Source organism: Neofelis nebulosa, chromosome 2 (assembly GCF_028018385.1).
Source record: "Neofelis nebulosa isolate mNeoNeb1 chromosome 2, mNeoNeb1.pri, whole genome shotgun sequence".
NCBI lineage: Eukaryota > Metazoa > Chordata > Mammalia > Carnivora > Felidae > Neofelis > Neofelis nebulosa.
Window position 1 is genome coordinate 211403185 of NC_080783.1, and position 20321 is coordinate 211423505.

The following is a 20321-nucleotide window of genomic DNA, read 5'->3' on the forward strand; positions in this document are numbered from 1 at the left end:
TGCTCCGGATCACAGAGGAATCCGTTTTCCAAACCAGGGATCGTTCCACATTTTGCTTCACATTTGGCTTTGAAAGCTGAACCGAATCTGGACGGTGTGCTCTGACTGATGATGTCAGCTGTTCACACCAGGGCTCAAAAGCCCAGGGAGATGGCACCAGGAATATTCTGGGTACCGAGGCTTTAACCGAGTCTGGTGGCTTCTCTCCCTATGGTCTACGGATTGAAGGCGTTGATCAAGACCCATCATTCACGGCCCTTCCTCTAAACCCGACCAGGGGCCCTCAGGGACCACCCCCCTCCCCCCATGCCCATTTAGCCCAGGCAGTAAAGCAAGGTGGTTAGAGTCAGTGATGATTCGATCCAGGGGAGCCTCGCTCCCCTCATGTGTAAAATGGGGATGCTTAGCAGGGCTACCTCATGGTACCGGAGGAAGTTCGAAACAGTCCCAGATGTACAACAGGGAGCGGCAGAGGTTGGCTGCGCGGCAGAAGGGGGTCAAGAAGCAGAGGGAACGGGAACATGAGGCCCGCCGTTCCCTGAAGTCCCCTGCGCCCCCAACCTTGCATAGGTAGGGTGACGTCCGCTAAGTGAGCAGGTTCTGGGGCTCCGTTTACAGGCTTAACGGAATCAGAATCTGGGGTGGGGCCCAGGATCTGCTTTTAGCACGCTGCCTAAGTGGTCCCGATGCTCGCCAAAGCCTTGAAACCCTCATCCCGAGCATGGAGCCAGGCAGAGCCTGGGAAGTCAGCCGGGCACGAGGGTGCAGAGACCAGTGGGGTGGAAGGAAGGGCAGTTGAAGCTTTCGGGAAGAGCCACCGAACGGAAGGAGGCCAGGGAGGACTAGGGGCGGATTTATTCCCCCGCCAAGACTGGCTCCTGCCTCTGCCCGGGAGTGCCAGCCAGAGGGGCCTAGTGTGGCTCTGGACTTAGGAGGCCCCAGGTTCAACGCCCAGCTAACACCCCTTCCTGGCTGGATGAACTTGAACAAGCTATTTCAGGTGAGCTGTAAAAAGGGTATCATAAAATGTAGGGCTTCTCTAACGCAACTGGCAGAAGGAGGGCACGAGCTCGAGTGGGCAGGGCGTGTAGCGCCAGGCCGGGCATCCGTCACACGGTTATTGCCGACGTTGCACCAGGACTTCACCTTGCTTCCGCTTTGGGGCTGGGAAGGCATTTCCTGACAGCCAAGAAACGTTCCCCAACCCATACGACCCAGGGACAGGGGACACAGCTCTCTCACGCGTCTGGCTGGACAGCCTCTTTGCCTCCGGCCGTGTTCGCCTTCTTTCTGTCTCAGCTGTAACGCAGCTCCTCCAAGATGTCCCTGAGGTACCCATTTGCTGAGCTCTGTGCGGCTGAGTAACGGGTCTCCCGCCAGCCAGGGAGGCCCGGGGCTGCAACCTGAGTGGGGGGTGGGGAACAAGCAACTTCACTGCACTGAGCCTCAGTTTCGTCATCTGTAGAGTGGACATCGTAATAGAACCCACCTTAGTGCGCTGTTGTGGGGCTTAAGTAAAACAGGAAAGCCGGATACACCAGGGAACCTGATGCCTGGCCCCTAGTAAGTACTTAACAGATGTGATCACAAACCTGTGGCATCCCTGACCAGGGAGGTGGCTGGTAACTGTTTCTTAGGACCCCTCCCCACATGGCTGGAAGCCTGTCCATGGGGAAAGGAGATTCTTCTGGGCTGTTTAGGGCGTGCTGTGGTGTTTAGGTGGCTGAGGGAGATTCTGCCTCTGCTTCCCACCTCCGGCCAAAGCGCATTCAGATTTCAAGGAGACCTCCGCGGTGGGGACCACGAGGCCCAGGCGGGATAAGTGGAACCAGGAAGGACCCTGGGTTTGTCCCGTCTGTGTCCCTCATTTCAGAAGAGAAGGCAGGGGCCACTCTGGAGGGAGGAGAGCCAGAAGACAGCAATCTCATCCGTCACGAGTGGGGGATGAGCACCGGGGAGGGGGCCTACGGATGCCCCCGCCCAACCCGTCATCCCCAAGTGACAGGAAGGAGACATCCACCAGAGACCCAGGAGATGACAGAGACCCAGGAAAGTGGGGCCTGGAGGGACTCTGCCCCAGGTCCCCAAAAGCAGGTGGCTGGGCCAGGACTTGAACCCTGTCTCTAAGGCTCTAACACCAACGTTCTCACATTTGCCTCCAGCCAGGGGCCAAATCAGGCAATCTTAAAAGAAAAAACAAAGACAGAAACATAAAACACACATGAAAACAAAAGTCCCAAACCAGTATAAAATCCTTGCAGAAGCACAGAGGGTCCCAGAGAGACCACATCCATACTGGTTACCAGGTGGCCACAAACAGGCCCTCCCTCCAGTCTCAAACGCACTGCCTTTCCCCAGGATGAGCTGTTTTTGTCAGGCTGTGTCCCCTTTTGTCATAAGACCACCCGCATCACTTCAGCGTCTTCCACTCTGCCCACCCCTCTCCTTCCTCCTTCCTGATCACGGTGCAAGAGCTCACTATTGTCCCGGCGACCTGGTCTGGAAATCTCAGTGACCGCGGGCATTCTCTCCCCTCTTTACTCCCCCACTCCCCCCCCACACACCGCCCCAAACACGCACACCTCCAGGTCCCCACCTGGCAGCCTGAGGGCTGGATCTGGCCCGTGGATGTATCTTACTCGGCCTGTGAAAGGTTATTTACGGAACATGGAATGGTGACCAGTACTGACAGCCATGGGTGATCTCCTACACAGAACTTGAAAATCTGGAAACCCTGGCCCCAATCCTCACAGGTAGCAAGCAGCTGGTGCTGAGTCAGAGCTGCGTCCTGCGGAAGGGGCCTGCCTTCTACTTTGCCACAATCCCCGCCACTCCCTGCTGCCTCATACCTGGCTAGACTCTCTCCTCAACAGCCCTGCTGCCCCCTTTCAGACACGTGCATTTGCAACTCCTGTCCACTGCCCCGTGCAGTGGGTCCCAGCCTCGTTCCTTCTCCCTTCCCAAAGCCTTTCTTTGGCCCCCAGCCGGCTCTCCTCTACTTCCCAGGCATGGTTCATTGTGATAATTACGATCACCCACTTCTCCAAGGCTTTCTCAGTCCCCACGTCCAGCCGGGACATCCCTCCAGCCCCTGTGTGGCTTCAGAGGAGTCCCTCACCGCCCACAGGACAAAGTCCAGCTCTTACAGGAGCGTCTGGACCACCCCATCCAACATTCCTTCCTTCCCTGGGCACCTGCTTGGGGCGGGGGGGGGGGGGGGCCTGGCACCAGGGACGGACAATCAATGAACACAACAATGAACAACAACATAGGGTGAATAAAAACGTGCTTTCTCCCAGGAGAAAGATCAGGGCAATGTCAGGGACGTGTCCAAGGGAGGGAAACAGTCCTGATGTCCCCCCTCCGGTCACATGGCCCTACGCTCTGCCCTCTACATGCTGTCTGGTCTCCCTGCCTTGGCTTTCTCCCCTCCCCCCGCTGACCGTGAAGGCCTAACCTCCTTCCACACCCAGCTCTCACGCCCTTTCTCTGGGAAGCTTCCTCGCATGGCCAGCGAGAAGTAGCTGTCTTCTTCTCGAGCCTCGTCCACGCAGGTCACGTGTATGAGCCTCCCGATCCTGGCCACTCAGGGGGGTCTTGAGGGTGTAACTTTCATGCTACTTTCTGTACCTGCGTTTGAAGTTAAGCAGGCAGGGCTTCAAACCTGAGTTGGTCTTATCACGGCCTCTGGGCATTTTTACATTTCTCTGGGACTCTTCTCACACTGAGCCCCGGAACGGTACACATCACAAAATCTCAATGACTCTCTGCTGATTTCATTCATTCAACAAATGTTCCCTGGGCAACACTGGGGGCCAGACACAGGAATGAGCAAGACAAAGGCCCGTTTCCAGGAAGCCCGTCTTCTACTGAGAGAGAAACAACGTAAGGGATGGGATGAGTTGTTCAGAAAAGAAAGAAGAAAACATCAGCATCAAGGTGAAGGTGGTTCTTTAGATAAGGTGATGGAGGAAGGCCTCTCAGAGAAGGTAACAGTTCAGCTGCGACCAACAAGGCAGTAGCACAGCAGAATGGGAAGGTGGGAGGAGTCTCAGGTGGGGACAGCGGGGAGTGCAAAGGCCCTGAGGCAGAAATAACCTCAGAAGGTGGGCAAGGCAGAGGGGCAGCAGGGAGCCAGTTAGGAAGGTACTGCCCTAGCCCAAGGCAAAGCTAACAAATGGAGATGAGCTTATTATTGATTTGATTGGGGAGAGAGAGATGGGGTGAGGGGGCCAATGATTTCAGCCTGAGCAACTAAGAAGACACTAGGGCACCCTTAAGGACTGAATTTAAATCCATGTGTTGAAGCCCTAACCTCCAATGTGATGGTATTTGGAGATGGGGCTTTGGGGAGGAGATCGGGTTAGATGAGGTCATGAGAGTGAGGCCTCGGTCTGATGGGATTCGTGCCCTCATAAGAAGAGACTCTAGATAGCCTGCTCGCTCTCTCTCTCTCTCTCTCCACACATATGTACCAAGAAAAGGCCACATGAAGACACAGCAAGAAAACATCTGTCTGCAGGTCAGGAAGAGAGCCCCTCACTGGGACCTGACCATCCCTCCTTTTCTACCCTCGTAGCAGCTGAAACGCAAAAACCCTCTGTTTTCCATTTGGGTGCTCATGCTTGCTTTGGGAATAACGGCTTCTTTAAAAGCCTATTTCAAAGCCAAGGGTCCTTTTATCAAGCAGCCTGGCCCACAAGGCATTGCTTTGATCTGCGGAGGAGCAGCAGACATTGCAAAATCTTCCAGCTTGCTTTCTTGGAAAAGTAGTTCATTCTGTGGCGCAGACCCCAAAAATTCACTGAATGTCAGAACGACAGACACGAAAAGGAAAGACGGTTATGGAAATGTTCCAAGAAAGCTTCAGAGATTCCAGATTTAAGAAAGAGTTTTGAGATGAAACAGGCCTGGAGGTTGGAATGATCTTGATGGAACCATTTTGGTGTAAAGATGGAATTTGTGGGGCACCTGGGTGGCTCAGGCGGGTAAGCGTCTGACTCTCGGTTTCGGCTCAGGTCATGATCTCACGGTTTGTGGGATCGAGCCCCGCATCGGGCTCTGTGCTGACAGTGCAGAGCCTGCTTGGGATTCTTTCTCTCTCTCCCTCTGTCTCTGCCCCTCTCCTGCTTGCACTGTCTCTCTCTCAAAATAAATAAATAAATACACTTTAAAAAAAGATGGCATTTGTGAAATTTGCCCAATGAAGAAATAAGCAACTGCTTTTTGAAGAAAATTAAAAAAAAAAAAAAAAACAAGTATAATTAACATACGGTGTTAAATTCATTTCAAGTGTACAACATAGTGATTCAACAAGTCTGCACATTACTCAGTGCTCATCATGAACAAGCGTGCTCTTAATTAATTCCCTTCACCTATTTCCCCCATCGCCCCTCCGCCCAACCTCCCCTCTGGGAACCATCGGTTTGTTCTCTGTAGTTAAAAGTCTGTTTCTTGGCTTGTCTTTTTTCTTTATTCGTTTTGTTTCTTAAGTTGCACACATGACTGACATCATGTGGTATTTGACTTTGTCTATTGTATACTCTCTAGACCCATCCATGTTGCTGCAAATGGCGATATTTCATTCTTTTCACGGCTGAGTAATGTTCCATTCTATATATACACCACACCTTCTTTACCCACTTACTTGCTTCCCTATCTTGACTTTGGTAAATAATGCCACAATAAACATAGGGGTGCATATACCCTTTTGAATAAGTGTTGTCATTTTCTTTGGGTAAATACCCAGTAGCAGAATTACCAGATCACGTGGTAATTCGATCTTTAATTTTTTGAGGAGCCTCCATACTGTTTTCCACAGTGGCTGCACCAGTTTGCATTCCCAGCAACAGGGCATGAAGGCTCCTTTTTCCCCCACATCCTCACCAACACTTGTTATGTATTGTGTTTTTGATTTTAGCCATTCTGACAGGTGTGAGGTGATATCTCACTATTGTTTTGATTTGCATTTCCCTGATGATGAGTGGTGGTGAGCATATTTTCCTGGTCTGTTGGCCATCTGTATGTCTTCTTTGGAAAAATGTCTAGTCGTGTCCTCTGCCCATTTTTAAATTGGATTCCTTGGTTTTTTGGTGTTGAGTTGTGTAAGTTCTTTATATATTTTGGATACGAACCCTTACTCAGATATGTCATTTGCAAATGTCTTCCCCCATTCAGTAGGTTGTCTTTTTGATTTGTTGATGGTTTTCTTTGTTATGCAGAAGCTTTTTATTTTTCTCAAGTTTATTTACTTATTTTAAGAGAGGGAGTGCAGGAGGGACAGAGAGAGAAGGAAAGAGACAGAACCCCAAGCAGGCTCCGTGCTGTCAGCACGGAGCCCGATGCGGGGCTTGAACTCACGACCTGTGAGATCACGACCCGAGCCGAAGTCAGATGCTCAACCAGCTGAGCCACCCAGGCGCCTCAAGTTTTGTGCAGGGTGTAAGAAAGTGGTCCAGTTTCATTCTTTGGCATGTAGCCGTCCCGTTTTCCCAACACCATTTGCCACCTTTGACATAGATGGAACATAAAAGTGTGTGCATTTATTTCTGGGCTCTCTATTCTGTTCTACTGCTCTTTGTGTTTATTTTTGTGCCAGTACCGTACTGTTTTGATTATCATAGTTGGGTAGTATATCTTTTTTAAAAATTTTTTTAATTTTTTTTTTTTAATTTTTGACAGAGTGAGAGGGAGACAGAGAGGGACAGGGTGTGAGTGGGAGAGGGGCAGACACAGCATCCAAAGCGGGCTCCAGGCTCTGAGCTGTCAGCACGGAGCCCGCCGTGGGGCTTGAACCCACGAATGGTGAGATCACGACCTGAGCCGAAGTTGGACGCTTAACGACTGAGCCACCCAAGCGCCCCATGGGGAGTTCTGATCCTGCTGATTGATGATCTGAGCAGAGCATCGCTGGGGTGGGCCACAACTGTAGCAGCCAGAGGTCCTGCAGGGAGAGCTGGGGAGCCCACAGCCAAGCCCCCGACAAACCGCCCCCCCAACCCCCACCCGTGGGTTCAGGGAGGCAGCCCCGTGGCAAAGGCTGATTGATCTGTTACGGCAGCTTAGACTGTGTCAACTCGGTTAAGCTGCAACTGCTGTCCCCAGAATCCCCCTCCCTCTTGGCTCAAGGTTAGAAGTGGCCAGGAGAGGAATTTGTAGGAAATCTGGGAGGAAAGTCCGCTCGCCAGGAAGACGCAGCGATGGGCGGGCGCCACGCGGCCTAGCCGGTTTGAGCCGGTCCTGCTGTCTGATCCGTGCCCAGCTCTTCCCTCTGACTGCAGGTCCCACTGACCGACAGTGTCCCCAGGCCTGTCACTGGACACCTGCTGGGCACCCACTGGCAACAGCCGCCCACAGCCTTCTCCACAAGTGTCCCTGTGGTCTCACCTTGGTGGCTGGACATCCGGGGCCCTCAGCTCCTGTGTCACTTTCACTTCTGACACCCCCCCCCCCCAGCCATGGCCGTGTAAGATCTAATTCTTATCATAAATCCCCAATTCCACAGGTCGCAGTGGCCCAGTGTTCTAGGTTCAGCCCGAACGAGGTCATCACCCACACTTGCCCGCGGACCTTTCCACCTCGGGCAGTGGTTCTCCAAGTGTGGTCCTGGACCTCCGGCATCAGCGCCACTGGGAGCCTGTTAGAAATGCAAGTTCTTGGGCCCCAGCCCTCCAGACCTACTGCATCAGAAAATTCTGGGGAGCGGGGCGCCTGGGTGGCGCAGTCGGTTAAGCGTCCGACTTCAGCCAGGTCACGATCTCGCGGTCCGTGAGTTCGAGCCCCGCGTCAGGCTCTGGGCTGATGGCTCGGAGCCTGGAGCCTGTTTCCAATTCTGTGTCTCCCTCTCTCTCTGCCCCTCCCCCATTCATGCTCTGTCTCTCTCTGTCCCAAAAATAAAATTAAAAACGTTGAAAAAAAAAAAAATTTTTTAAAAAAATAAAAAAAAAAAAGAAAATTCTGGGGAGCTTCTGACACGTGCTAAGGTTGAAGAACCACTCACACGTGTAGGCACTTAAAAAGCCTTCCTCCTCCATTTCTGCCCGGGATGATGAAAAGGTTCTGGAAATGTATATGGTATTATGTTACTCATGTAATTTTACGTTGTGTGAATTTCCGAGGCCTCCCCTTATGCCCGTGAACGTTGGCATTTATTGAGACATTGTGCTAATCGCCATACCCCAACCCTCCAAAGGTGGCGTCACTAGTCTCCCCATTTAATCCATGTGGAATCCAGGGAGTCTGACCCAGAACCCAGAGTCTGACCCAGAACCCATGCTTGTAGCCACTGACTTATCTCTCTGTGCAGGAGACAGAAACCAGACGTCAGCCAGTACGGCCCCTGGTCTCCACTTAGAAGCAGTATCTCAGGCACCCGGCTTTACCCTGCCCTGCAGCAGAGGCCGGCGGGAGGGAAGGGGGTGTAGACTGGCCCGCTCCCAGGTCCACACCCCCAGACCTGTTGCAATAAAGCCCCCTCCCCCGGCCGGCCCCAGGCTACTGGAAATGGTTCAGTATTTGGATTTGGAGTGGGTTTATCGGAATGGAAAGATTTCAAAAATGTTTTAAGTTTATTTATTTATTTTGAGAGAGAGAGAGAGAGTGTGAGCAGGGGAGGGGCAGAGAGAGGGAGAGAGAGAAATCCCAAGCAGGTTCCTCCCTGTCAGCGCAGAGCCCAGCGAGGGGTTCGAACTCACAAACCGTGAGATCGTGACCTGAGCTGAAACCAAGAGTGGGACCCTGAACGGACTGAGCCGCCGAGGCGCCCCTAGAATGGAAAGATTTTTTTAAAGTGATAACGACAATAGCAGAATCTAGAAACGTATTGCGCGTTTACTGTGTGTTTAGTACTTTTTCCACATAGATCATTCAATCCTCACAAAATCCTAAAACCGTCCTCCTCATTAGGAGAAATTCGGCCGGTGCCCAAGTCACTGAGGTCCTGAGGGCCAGCGCTTGTACGTAAATCTGTAATTTTAATACAAAATAATACATGTTTCTCTATAGGAAATTTAGAAATGGTCGCTATCCAGATTTTTTACCCCCTTTGTGTCTTTTTTAAAGCTAAGAAATTCACCGCCTTTATACTTTGCTTTTTTACAGTATTAGATTAGCGTTGTCTTTCCATGATGCTCAGGGTCCCCATCACCGCCACGTTTCACAGCCACGTGGCATTCCCGTGCGTGGACGTACCACACGGTCTCGTCCAGGCCTTCATGTGGGACGTTTGGGTTGTTTCCACAAGAAGGCACTTCAACTGGGGAAACACGTGTGAACTAAGGCGCTGAAATTTAGCGAAACCTCCTCCCTACAACAAGCAGCAATTTGGGGCACTCGGCTCTGCAGGGATGATGTCTGTGGCGGAAAGACCCATGTCCCAGGCAGCAACGTAGCCGATACGTGTTTATTTGGGGTGCAGACATTTGGGGGGGGCAAATGCTTTCATCTTTATGTGCAGAAGACGAGGTAAAAACGTCTGTGAGGTTTACCCATCTCACTCCTTAGAAAGAAAAGCTTGATCCCTTGCAACGAGGTGCCAATGTTCTCCAGAACACCAGCACGTCTCCCTACCTGCCAGTTCCGAGTTGACACAGCAGGTGCATCGAGCTAAACAGCAGTGGTCTCGTTTCTCAATAGAGTGTGGTAGTTAAGAACACAGACTCTGGAGCCAGACTCCCTGGGTTTAAACCCCATCTCCACAGCTAGTGGGTGGTGTTATTAGCTCACCAAGCCCTTGGAATCCAAGCACACTGAAGATGGAAGGAGCCTGGGTCTCTGAATGACTATGTCCCCGAAGTCCCCACCCTCCCCACCAGCAGGCTCCATTGTGACCCGACTGTCTTGAGCCTTTGAGATGTTAGGCTGTTTGCACAGTAGCTAGCCTACTCCTGCCTCAGTTTCCCCATGCCACTGAACTCTTGCGAGGGTGATTTGCGAGTGATGTGTCACTACACGCAAAACGCTTAGGCTGGTGCCTGTCACAACTTTATACTAACGTTGGAAACGCCTTGTAAGGTCAGACCCTCCCTCCCTGCAGCCGACCCAGGATCTGCCTCCTTCGGGGCCACCCCACAACTCCATCAAGAATACTGACCCCACGAAGGACATTTCCCCAAAACGTTCCTGACATTCATCATCAACCAGACGTGGCTCTGGCTGCCAGGAATTTCCCTAAAATGTTTTTGAATGTTTCTCAGCCTGAAATCCTCTCGTAGGAAGCAAATGTGTGTCCTCCTGTGAGAAGTTCCCAGTAAATGGATAACTCCATCCGGGGCAAGAGCATACGCGTGTTGTTCTAAAGCTGCCAGCACACTTCCCCACAGGCAATGAGTCAGTAGAAACACGCAGGGCTGAAGAACTCCGTGAACTTCACGGCTCTGGCTCAGCCAGGCACAGTTCCCCCTTAGCCCGGGACGAAACTGTCCAATCAGAGGTTCCATCAGCTTCCATCCACACAACGAGGCACCAGTGATCCAGAAATTTGGAGCTTGTATCCGCCCCCCAGCTAATTACACATTTAACTACTTTCTATCAGTAAAAGCTTGCTTCTCTCGTACCCGCTCACCATGCTTTTTTGGGTAAGCCATGTTTCTTCGTGTGTGTGTGTGTGTGTGTGTGTGTGTGTGTGTGTGTGTGTGTTTGTGTGTGCACAGACCCTCATGAAAGCTACTGACGCCCCAGAGAAAAATGCAGAGGCAGAAGGTTTGCCATAAGATTTCAGGTGGCTGGTGGGTCCTCAAAGGCAATCTGAGGACCTTGATATGAGTGATTACATGTTTAAAAGGTCCCAACAATGTCAGAATGATCCCGACAACTCTTAACATGTGAATATCTAAAAGCAACACTTAACGGCATCTTATACCCACAGAGAATTTCTGGAAGCATATACAAGAAACCCGCGAGCCGTGGCTATCTCTGAGGAAAGGCACTGGGGGTCTGAGATGAGCGGGAGGTTTACATTTTTCCTTTGGCTATCCTTTTTATGACATTTGAGGTTTTGGGTTTTTTTTTATATTTTTACTGTGTGTAAAATTTTTTTTCTAATCAGTTAATTTTCTAATTGAAAAGAGCCAGTAAAAAGTTCTTTTAAGTTAAGAACTAGACACAACCTGTTGTGACTGCCATTTCTGTGACACGGGGCAGGGACAGATCACCATGGGGGAGAGGTCAACTTATTTCCTGGCAGAGGAAGACCCACGTGGGAGGGGGGAAAGGCAAAACATCACTCAAGGAGGGGTGACACTGTTTTTCCTGTTTCTCCTTCAACACAGGTCATTATAGTTCCAGATTGAGGGATTATTCATATTTCATTAGGTCCCTACCCAGCGGGGTGCTGGCAGGAGGAACTGGGAAGAACCTTCTTATGGAAGTTCAAGGGCTGTGCACTCAGCCCCATCAGCTCTGCACCAGACAGGGGGTGATGAAGATGTGTAAATGCTAGAACAAAGCTGGAACGTGGAGGGAGACATAGAGTGGAGGCTAAACGGCCTCCTACCACAAACCCCCTCCAAATACAAAGAGAGTAGATCTCTGTTGATCAGATCGAAGCACATGTAATCACCTTTTCTGAGGGTCGTCTGTAAAGGGGCAGCCAGAGCCCGTATTTTGCTGGGCTGTGCTGGGGACCACGCGAGGCCACGTGTGTGAAGCTCTTGCCTCTGTGAGGGGCACACAGTAGGAGCTCGGCCAGAGTCTGCTACTCCCTTCCACCCTCCCCTCCCTGGGTCCTCAGCATGAAACTTTTAAGTTTGGCCACTTCATCTAAAGATCCACTCACCAGACACAGCGGGCAACCCCCACTCCTTGGTATTTGCGCGAGAGAAATGAAAAACGTACCTGCACAGTAAAACCTGCGCGAGAACGTTTATAGCGGCCTTAGTCATCACCACCCCAAACCGGAAACAATCCAGATATTGTTCAGCAGGTGAGGGGATAAACAGACAAACATTTGCCACATCCGTAGGATGGGGTAACTCGACGTGGAGGAACCTCAAAGCACGACACTCCGTAAAAGAAGCCGGACTCCAAAGGCGTCACAATCTGATTCTATTTGTTTCTTAGATTTTTTTTCAAAGTTTTATCTATCTATCCATTTATTTCTCTTGAGAGAGACAGAGAGCGCAAGTGGGGGGGGGGGGCAGAGAGAGGGGGACACAGGATCCGAAGTGGGCTCTACGCTGACAGCAAGGAACCCACGTGGGGCTCGAACCCGCAAACCGCGGGATCATGACCTGAGCAGACGTCAGACGCTTAACAGACTGAGCCACCCAGGCGCCCCTCTCCTCTTCAGGGCACTAATCCCATCACGATAGACCTACTCTCAAGACCTCAACTAACAGCTAAGTATCTCCCAGGGCCCCGTCTCCTAATGCCGCCACACTGGGAGTAGGGCTTCAACCTGCGAATTTGGGGGGGGCAGAAACACAGCCTGGAACCGGTCGTTTTCCCCGCTGCAGACGAGAGAGCCGCCGGGTGTCCACAAGGCACCTGTCGCAGCTTTTTAAGTCTGGGGAGCAGGAAGCAGACGGTCAAGGTTGAAATCATCCAAGACCCGCCTGGGCTAGGGGCCGGTCCGCGCCAGCCCTCTGCAATTCACCGACACCTCACCTCGTCGGAACCCTCGGGGAACCCACTGCAACCCTAGGAGACTGTTTTTTTTAAAAGAAAACATTTTTTCTCTTATTAGAAAAACCACGCTTCTTTAGTGAGCAAACATTAATCAATCTAGATTAGCAGAAAGGAAGTCAACATCACCGGTGACCCCACCATCCGTAACGACTGGCAGTACCTACGGTGGTGGTGTTCGGACTTTGTGTGTTTTGTAAGCAAACATACCTTTTTCTTTTTCCTTTTTGTCTTTCGACAAAAATGAGATCTGGCTGCAACAGGGCTTGGTGACCCAACTTTTTTTTTTAACGTTTATTTATTATTGAGACAGGGTGTGAACAGGGGAGGGGCAGAGAGAAAGGGAGACACAGAACCGGAAGCAGACCCCAGGCTCTGAGCCGTCAGCACAGAGCCCGACGCGGGGCTCGAACTCACAAACCGCAAGACCATGACCTGAGCCGAAGTCGGACGCTTAACTGACGGAGCCACCCAGGCACCCCAACTTTTAAAATGTTGGTAAATGACGGACAATTTTGCACATCATCAGTATTCATCTCAACCGTAACTTTTAATGGTTGAGGAATATTCCAGAACATGGAGGACTCATAATTTACATAACCAACCAATCTCCTATTGCCAGACACATAGCTGGTTTCTAATTTTATTGGTATTTTTAAAAATAACAGTATTAGGGTGAGACTGGGCAGCTCCGCAGGTTAAGTGTCTGTCTCTTGATTTCGGCCCGGGTCATGATCTCGAGGTTCATGGGTTCAAGCCCCACATCAGGCTCTGTGCGGACAGCGTGGTGCCTGCTTGGGATTCTCTCTCTCCTTTGCTCTGTGCCCCTCCCCCGCTCACGCTCCTCTGTCTCTGTCTCTCTAGAAAGTAAATACACTTAAAAGAAAATCAGTATTGAAACGAACTCCTTAAACAGTCATGTTTCCTCTGAATAAAATCCTAGTATTGAAACTGCTGGGTTTTTTTTAAGGCTTTGACACACATTTCAGACAGTCCTCCTGCCCACCATGAGCTCGTGAAAGATTAGCATTCCTTTTTTAAGCTAAAATTTTGAAGCGTTCAGAACATTTCAACTTTCATATGTGAAAGATGATATTGTTTTAAGTGGTATTTTCTTTACTACAATGGGGTTGACTGTTGGGTTTTTTTTGTTTTTTTCCACGTGCTTATGAGCCAAGGGCACTTCTCCTCCTCCCCCTCCTCCCCCCTCCCCTTCCTCCTCATCGCCCTTCTCCCTCTCCCCCTCCTTTTCCTCCTCCCCTCCTCCTCCCTCTTCTCCTCCTCACTCTTCTCCTCCCCCTCTTCCTCCTTCTCATTGTTCTTCTCATTCTCCCCCTCCTCTTCCTCTCCCTCCCCCTCCTCCTTCTCCTCGTGGTTCTTCTCCTCCCCTCTTCCTCCTCCTCCTCCTCCTCCTTCATTTTCATGCTCTCACCTGCTGTGCTGACAACTATATCACAGCACGTATGAAACTTTCTTGCCATAAACCCATTTTGCTAGTAGTAATGTGAATTTCTTAGTTTTGTGATATACACCATGTTATGTAAGATACTAACACCAGGGGAAGCCGAGTGAGGATATAGGAAATAGGAACATAGGAATGTAGGGAAACTAGGATATAGGAAAACTATACTATTTTTGTGAGTTTTTTTACAAATCTAAAATTATTCCAAAATAAGGGGCGCCTGGGTGGCTCAGTTGGTTCAGCGTCAGACTTTGGCTCAGGTCATGATCTTGTGGTTTGTGAGTTCGAGCTCTGCTTTGGGCTCTGTGGGTTCTGTGTCTCCCTCTCTCTGTGCCCCTCCCCTGCTCATGCTCTGTCTTTTTCTCTCTCTCTCTCTCTCTCTCAAAAATAAATAAACATTAAAAAAATTAAAAAAAAAACCCTAACTTTAAAATAAAATGAAATAAAATAATTCCCAAATAAAGAGAGTTTGAGGTTTTTTTTGTTTTTGTTTTTTGAGGACTTTTGTTTTTGGACAGAGGATGATCTAGGCAGAAAAGCAGAAGGAATAGAAAGAGAAAACCCATCGAAGTTCATGGGTGGGGGTGTAGGAGGAAGGTGGAGATAGGAAGTGGTTCTAGTTCCTTACTGCCCATCTGTTGGTGGGGGGAGGGTTGGGGAAGCGGCAACAGGTCTAGCAAGGTAAACTGAGTCTGAACGCTAAGGAGTCCAGTATTTAAAAGAGTACAGTCTTTTTTCCAACGTTTTTTTTTTTTTTTTTTTTTTTTTAATTTATTTTTAGGACAGAGAGAGACAGAGCATGAACGGGGGAGGGGCAGAGAGAGAGGGAGACACAGAATCGGAAACAGGCTCCAGGCTCCGAGCCATCGGCCCAGAGCCTGACGCGGGGCTCGAACTCACGGACCGCGAGATCGTGACCTGGCTGAAGTCGGACGCTTAACCGACTGCGCCACCCAGGCGCCCCAAAAGAGTACAGTCTTTAGAGCTTTGAAAGGTAAGGGGCTTAGCCTGGTCTTGGTCCTACAGGAAGTGAGGGGCTGATAAAGATTTTAGTTCTGTGAGTATATGATTATTGGTTTGTTATTTCATTGATTTGTGTCCTAGTTTACAGACTCCTCATTCCTCCCCAATAAGGAGTAAGCTCCAGGAGAGCAGGGACCATGTCTCCCTTATGGACCATGTTCTGCCCAAATCCAGAATCCCTGGCCTGTAGAAAGAACACAATAAATATCAGTCAGATGAATGAGTCTCGCTTGCAAAATGATTTTTTTTTAGAGAGATCTGCGTGAGAATTCTCAATTCTAAGGATTGAGGTGGCTAGGTAAGCAGTGGTTTCCAGCTTGCTGTTTCATTTTGTTTTCAAAGGCAGAGAACTTTTTTAAAGGAATCTTTCATACCCCTGATATCTGGAACATTAGTAAGCAGCTTCCTTCCAGCTGGCCCTGCCTCCCACCACTCAGCTCTATCCCTGACTGTTTCTGGGACCCGTCCAAAGAATTCCAAGGTCCCCGGGATCACAGTATAAAAAGCAGTGGGCTGTTACAGCATATACACAAATTAACTCACAATGGATTAAAGACTTGAATGTAAGACCTGAATCCACAAAACTCCCAGGAGAAAATGGAAGCAATAAGCTCCCTGACATTGGTTTAAGCGATGTCTTTTTGGATCTGACTCCAAAGGCAGAGAAAACAAAAGCAAAAACAAACAATTGGCATATGGCAAACCGAAAGCTTTCGCACGACACGGAAAACCATCCACAAAACGAAAAGAAAACCTCCTGAATGGGAGACGACATTTGCAAACCATCTATCTGAATAGAGGTGAATATCCAAAATATATAAAGAGCCCATACAGCCCAATAACAAAAGAAACCCCCAACGAATCTGATGAACAAATGAGCAGCCGATCCAAGACGCTTTTCCAAAGACATCCAGATGGCCAACAGACACATGAAAAGAAGCTCAACGTCACTCACCATCAGGAAATGCGAGTCAAAACCACCACGAGATATCACGTCACATCTGTCAGAATGGCCGTCATCAAAAAGATGAGAAGTCATAAACGCTGGCAAGGATGTGGAGGAAAAAGGGAATCCTTGCGCACCGTCGGTGGGAACGTAAGTTGGTGTGGCCGCTGTGGAAGACAGTATGGAGGTTCCTCAAAAATGAAAACTAGAACAACCCTATGATCCAGCAATTTCACTGCCGGGTATTGTATACAAAGAAAACAGCACTAATTTGAAAACATACATGCACCCATATGTTCGCTGCAGTATTATTCGCAACAGCCAAGACATGGAAACAACCTAAGGGTCCATCCGAGGGTGGGGAGATAGAGAAGATGCGATGCATATATTCATTTATATGTATGTATGTATTTTATGTACATATATTCATTGATACATGCAAATGAATACTACTCGGCCCTAAGAAAGAATGAAACCTTGCCATTCGCGACAACACGTGTCCACCTCGAGAGTATTAGGCAAAGTGAAATAAGTTAGAGAAAGACAAATACCACCTGATTTCACAAATGTGTGGAATCTAAAAAACAAAACAAAGAAAACAAAACAAACCCCAGGCTCATGGATACACAGACCAGAGCGGTGGGGGCTCAGGGGAGAGAGCAGTCAGGTGGGGGAAGTTTGTACTTCCCGTAAAATCAAGAAGGTCACAAAATAAATAAGTCACCGGGGGTGTAACGTACGGCATGGGGAATACAGTCAATAACACTGTACGAACTTCGGCAGGTGACAGATGGTAATTTGGCCATGTTGATCATTTTGCGACACACACAAGGGTCAAATCCCTGTGTCGTATACCTGCAACTCGTATAATGTTGTATGTTAACTGTACCTCAATTAAAAAAATAAACCCAATGGACGGCAGCATCTCTGCCCAAGGTTCTGACCGCGCAGCTGGAAATATATTTATCTGGTGACTCGGTGCGTGTCCACATACTGTCACCTGACGTGACAGTCTTACTAAAGAACACTTCTCAGGACAGGGGATGCACTTTCTTTTCTAGTCTGCTTTCTTCTATTTCACTTTTAGAAAGCCAGTGGAAAACTACGTAACTGATCTTAGTTATTTTTTATTTTTTTTATTAAAAAAATGTGTTTTTCATGTTTGTTGACTTTTGAGAGAGAGACAGAGTGCGAGCGAGAGAGGGGCAGAGAGAGAAGGAGACACAGAATCCGAAGCAGGCTCCGGGCTCCGAGCTGTCAGCACAGAGCCCGACGCGGGGCTCCCACTTGTGGACCTTGAGATCATGACCTGAGCCAAAGCCAGAAGCTCAACCGACCGAGCCACCCAGGCACCCCTACGTAACTGATTTTAAACCCCACTTAGTCGCCACCCGCAGTCTGTAGGCATCAGCCTAAGGGATCTCCCGGATCATTTCTAGTATTGGCAATTTATAGGGCATTAACAAAGCTGTGATCCTGTTAAGAGTCCGAGAGCTGCCGGGAGAACCAGTCCCAAAGGTGAAGTGGCCAACCTGGGTCACCTGAGTGGGTACCAAATTCTCTGCTCATATTTGCCATTGAAATACTTGCTGTCCAAGAGGCAGGCAAACCAAATACAGTCTTGATTTTCCCAGGGACCCGCACTTGCCACCCCAGGGCCTAATCCTGGGAAGATTCAGGGCAAGGGGTGGTAAGAGCGGGTGAGAGTACCTGGCTGGGTTAAAACCGAACACAGGAAAAAAAAAAAAAAAAAAAAAAAAAAAAAAATCACAGGAAACAGAGGAAACAAAGCTTTCACCTTCCTCCCTATAATCTTTGGATCACACCCATCCCGCCCAGATGGCTAACCTCCTCCATTTCTAAGAGGCTCCCTAAGAAGAGATTTTTGCTTTCGATTTTGTAAACAGAACCCTTTCCCAAACACCATGGCGGTGCAGAGACATGGCCCCCTGAAATCCCACGGTGGTGGAGAAGTCGCCTAGCGTTACAAGATTTTGGTTGCTGGAGTGTTCTGACAGAGCCACAAAAGGCTGGCCTCCTGAGTACCTTCCGGCCACCAGCTAGCAGAAGCATGGGAGACTGGCGGGTTAGAACCGGTGGGGAAAAACTCTCACTGGGGAAAATAGCTGTCATGATGATGAACTGAAAAGCCAGGATATTAAATAGCAGCGCAAGCAGGCAAGCAAACAATCTGCATGAACACCAAAATATCAACAGTGGTTGCCAGCATATGGCGAGGTTTTCCGTCCAGGTTTTCTACCAGGGGCATGCACTTCCCTTGCACTCCAGGGGAGAAAACAACTTTAAAAGCCTGTCCATCCATCAGTACCTTGTAGGGAACTTTTACAGGGGCAGCAAAAAGCTTCATCACTGGGTTACCCCCTGGCGTTACCATGGGGGGGGGGGGGGTTTGAAATTGTCAAGGTATCTACTTGAAATTGTCAAGGTATCTACTTGAAATTGTCAAGGTATCTACTCCTTGTTATGCATCCTCCTCCCCCTTCTTCCAGGGCCCTCAGCATTTGCTCGTCCTCGACAGGTCACAGTGGTGGCCTCCAAGAACACCTGCCAGGGTGGAGCAGAGAGAGAAAGCGGCTTCTGGAGACGGGGTCCTCTGACTTTACTGTCTTGTTTCTGTTTGTTTGTTTTGTTTTTCAAGAACCATCCTGGAAATCATTCGGGCCAAAATCAGGAAACTTGGGTCATAGTCCTAGCTCTGAACTCAAGCAAGCACCTTCCCTTCCCTGGGTCTCAGTTTCCCCACTTGTAAAAGAAACAGACTAGACTTTCTGATGGCTGAAGTCCCCTCTGGCTCCGATATTCTAAGAGCCAGGCATTCAGGTTTAAGGGCTGCAAAGGCTGATAAATCTAGGGCAAGAGAGAATAAGGGGACTGTTGGCAGCTCAGCCCAAGTAAACAACTCTGGATGGAAGGCAGGGCCAATCGGCCTCTGGAGATAAGGGTTGGGACTGAGGGGAGGGAGGAGTCAAGAATCAGTCTGAGGCCACAGCTAGTGGGAGAGCTCAGCACGGTCCCTGGAAGGGCTGCCTCTGGCCAGGGTCTTGGGGCAGTCTGGGCTGAAACGGGGAAACCCGAACAAGCAACCTGTTTCTTTGGGGAGCCAGAGCTCCCAGGAGAGGCAGTCAGTGTGCCAAGGGCTCGATCCAAGAGAAGGAGAACAAAAACTGTTAACAGGCCAAGCGGGCCACCTGTCCAGGCTGGGGAGAAGCGAGACTCTGTATGAAGCAAGACAGACATCCTGAGAAACCACCAAACCTGTGCTAAACTGGGCTCTAAAACAAGTCTCTGACCTGATTGTGGTCAGACCTCCTGGGAGAACGCAGACGACCTTAGAGCAGTCAGGTGGGTTTCTGTCCCAGTTCTGCTGCTGCGTGCCCTTCCCCTCTCTGAGTTGTTTGGTTTTTTTTTTTTTAAGTCTTTTATTATTTATTTTGAGAGAGAGAGAGAGAGCGAGCATGCACGGGAGAGAGAAATGGAGAGAGAGAGAGAATCCCAAGTAGCATGGAGCCCAATGTGGGGGCTCGAACTCACGAACTGAACTGTGAGATCACGACCTGAGCCGAAATCAAGAGTTGGACTCTTTAACTGACTGAGCCCCCCAGGCATTCCTCCCCACTCTGAGTTTTACTCATCAAATGAGCGTGGTCCCTTGCACCCAAGACATTCTAGGGTCCTCCTGTGGCAGGTGAAAGACAGTGTGGTCCCTCTCCAAGCAAAGGGTAACTTCCATCCAACACGGAAGGTTCTCTTACAGCTGCCAGTGGCGAGAATGACCCATCCAAGCTTCACAACCAAAGTGAAAGCAAAAGCCCGGAGCCAGAAGCAGACCCTTCACCACATTCTGGAACTTTCCTAGTGCTTAGGGAGAAAACTCTGCTCGGTCCCTCGAATTCCACCTTAATTTGGAGCCCCGGGGAAGAGAGGCCCAGAGCCAAAGCCCTTCATGCTTCAGCCTTGTCCAGCCCTGGGGCTCTGCAGGGTTTTACTGCCAGGCCCACGGAGGGAGAGAACATTTACCAGAACCATGACCCGAAAAACAGGAGCCCTGAAAGAGGCAGGTTGCCCAGGAGACGGGCTCCTGGCTCAGCCTCCAGCTTTGCCATTCTTCACACAGAAGCTCCTGGGTCTTGTGCCTCCTGGAGCCAGGGAGCGGGGAAGCCACGGGGGGGGGGGGGGGGGGGGGGCGGGGAGGATGGGCGCTTGGACCCTGCCAAGGTCCCGGGCACTCGCCCGCTCTCTCTGGTAGAA

At 50.0% G+C, this 20321-nt stretch overlaps 1 protein-coding gene across 7 annotated transcripts in view; it reads right to left on the reverse strand.

Moving 5' to 3' along the window:
• The window catches only part of TMEM51 (transmembrane protein 51), a 55364-nt gene that overhangs the window by 32533 nt on the left and 2510 nt on the right, over positions 1 to 20321 (reverse strand). The window contains exon 1 of one of the 7 annotated variants that reach the window (XM_058719004.1): positions 16062 to 16080. The exons of 5 other annotated variants lie outside the window; for them this stretch is intronic. The gene's annotated coding sequence lies outside the window, so the exon portion shown is untranslated. Of the gene's footprint in view, positions 1 to 16061; positions 16081 to 20321 lie in introns of those variants that run through there. One more of the 7 variants, XM_058719006.1, reaches the window with a different exon arrangement.